This window comes from Cyprinodon variegatus, unplaced genomic scaffold (assembly GCF_000732505.1).
Source record: "Cyprinodon variegatus isolate N-32 unplaced genomic scaffold, C_variegatus-1.0 Scaffold1881, whole genome shotgun sequence".
Classification (NCBI taxonomy): domain Eukaryota; kingdom Metazoa; phylum Chordata; class Actinopteri; order Cyprinodontiformes; family Cyprinodontidae; genus Cyprinodon; species Cyprinodon variegatus.
In genome coordinates, this window is record NW_015152334.1 from 55,015 (window position 1) to 57,797 (window position 2,783).

Here is a 2,783-nt window from a genome sequence, read left to right on the forward strand (position 1 = left end):
ACACTCTAGAGAGTAAAACTGACATTTATGAGTTAATTTCTAAAAATATATTTTACCTTTCTCTCTTCTTATCAGGGAGGGCGGTGCCCCAGCGCCCCCTATGGGCCGGCCGCCACTGTATGCTATCCATCTGATTAGTAAACAAGACTCTTTATTTTCTTTGACTAATTATGACCAGGTTTTGAGTGCTGTATCTGAACATGGATTGAGTTCTTTCAGATCTTTTATTAAGTCTGTATTTCTAATTGCTGCTTGCAGAGGGAAACCATTAATTGTACATTCAATCTCCTTCCATTTTGCTGTGTAGGAGGAGTCACACATCTTCACCAATGGATTTATTTGTGCTGCTTTGTACTAATTACTCATGTTTTGGAGGGAGAGGCCACCTTTACTTTTACTCAACCGTAAAGTTTTAAATCTAGTCCTTGGCTGTTTTCCTTGCCAAATAAATCTTGAAATCAGTTTGTCAATTTCTTGATCCATTTGCTTCGCATTATTCTCTTCTAAACTCGTCCAGTTTCTTATTAAGTCCCTCCCACTTTTCATTTTGTGGATGATCCTTGTCATTTTTTCCCGACTTGGTCCACATCGATGCTTTTGATCTTTTCAGCCCATGTCGTGGGTGGCTGGATAACGGTGACTCAGAAACCTCGGTTCGCCATATCTTTTGTTGCTTCAGCAGCAGAGTTGTAGACACGTGTGTTGTTTTCGTAGAATACTCTCAGCCTGGCTGGGAACGGGGTTTGGAATCTGATCTTTCTCTCACCGTTTTAACACGTCTGGGGCATAATCGTGATCCACTATGACTCTTCCCCACCAGTGTGAAGCCTTTCTTTTACCAGGCTCGTTTTTAGGATTTCATCTTTAACCTTAGCTTTGGCGAATTTCACAATTATTGAGCGTGGGGGGGCTTCAGGCGGAGCTCTGGGTCCCAGAGAGAGGTGAACTCTTTCAATACTCAGGTCCAGGGATGTCAGTAGGTCCAGTTTATTGCGGAGTAGATTCTCTATGAAGGCTGAAATAGACGGTGAGCTATCTTCAGCGCCCTCAGCGTTGCCTTGGAACCTTAAGTTTTCCCGTCTCGACCTCCCCTTGAGCTCCACCAGTTTAGCCTCAAACTCATCTCGCGTTTTACTTAGCGCAATATCCGCCTCTTAGAGCTACTGAATCCTGTTCTCCGCTTCCTATATATGTGTGTTTCTGCCTCATCCAGCCTTCTGTTCGTGTTCATAATCTCCTCTTTAACCTCTCGGAAGCCCTCGTTATTTTCTGGATGTAATTCTCTTAGCTCTTGGGAAATAATTTGTAGATTAGCTGTCTTGCTAGCTAAATCATAAGCTTCTAATGATGCTTCAGAATCTGAGAGGTTAGCCATACCTTCCTTGTTCGGTTCTTCATCTCTAACATCGACTGTCAAGACATCAGAGAACTCTTCGGTTTAGACTTGGGCATTTCTCAGTTTTAAGATTATTTAATATCCCGTATTTGCAAAAAACCTGTGATTTTTTAAAATATGTCGGGGAGCCACCTGTTTAAGCTATCGCCATCTTGCCTGCTCACCCGGAAGTCCCGAACCCAATGTTTTGACATCCAAATTGTGTAGTGTTCTTTGGCAATATCTCGTGGCATAAACGTGTCTCTTCATCCACACTTTGAATTTTGAATGAAAACCTGGCTGCAGCAAGAGAATTATGTGAGCATAAATGAGGCAACTCCTTCAAGCTATTCAAATTTTCACATCCCCAGAAGTAATTAAAATTAAAATAACTCCAATTGGGTAAAAAAGCTAAAATGATTAAATGTGGTCTTTTTAACATAAGATCTCTTTCAACTAAAAGTAGTAAATGACTTGATTTGTGATAATCACATTGACTTGTGTTGCCTTACAGAAACCTGGCTGCAACAAGAGCATAAATGAGGCAACTCCTTCAAGCTATTTAAATTTTCACATACCCATAGGTTCTGGGAGAGGAGTAGCAACAATCTTTTGGTCTGACTTACTGATTACTCCCAAAACAGTTAATACCTACAACTCTTTTGAACATTTAACCCTTAATTTCCCTGATCCAAATTTCAAAGCAAGAAAACCTCTTATTTTTGTAGCTTTGTATCGTCCACCAGGTCCTTACTCTGAATTTTTAGATGAGTTTTCAGAGTTCCTTTCTGATTTGAAAATAGAAAGCTTGCTCCTTGGTTTAATGCAAAGCTGCGCACTTTGAAGCAAAATGCTATGAAACTGGAGAGAAAATATCGCTCCACAGGCCTGCGGGAATCCTACCTAGTCTGGATCAATAGTTTACTGCTGTATAAGAGGACCCTTTGTAAAGCAAGAGCAGCATATTTCTCCTCGTTAATAGAGGAAAATAAGAATAATCCTATATTTCTTTTTAATCAAGTTGCCAAACTCACCCAGAGCCATAGCTTAGTTGAACCGTACATTCCACCTGCTCTTAGCAGCAATGATTTTATGGGATTCTTTATAAAAAGGATTGATCTTATTAAAAATAAGATCAATCTTATTTTAGCACTCCTCTATCTACGATTGGTTTGTCTCTGGAAGGTGGGGAAGCATCTGAGGTAGTCATGGACTCTGAGCCGGGTTTAGACTGCTTTGATCCAGTTGAACTTTCAGAATTAGCAAAACTATTGTCTTCATCTAAGCCTTCAACTTGGATGTTAGATCCAGTTCCAACCAGGTTATTTAAGGAGGTATTCCCTTTGATCTCCTCCTCCATTTTAGATGTGATTAATCTATCTCTGTTACAGGGATATGTACCAAAGGT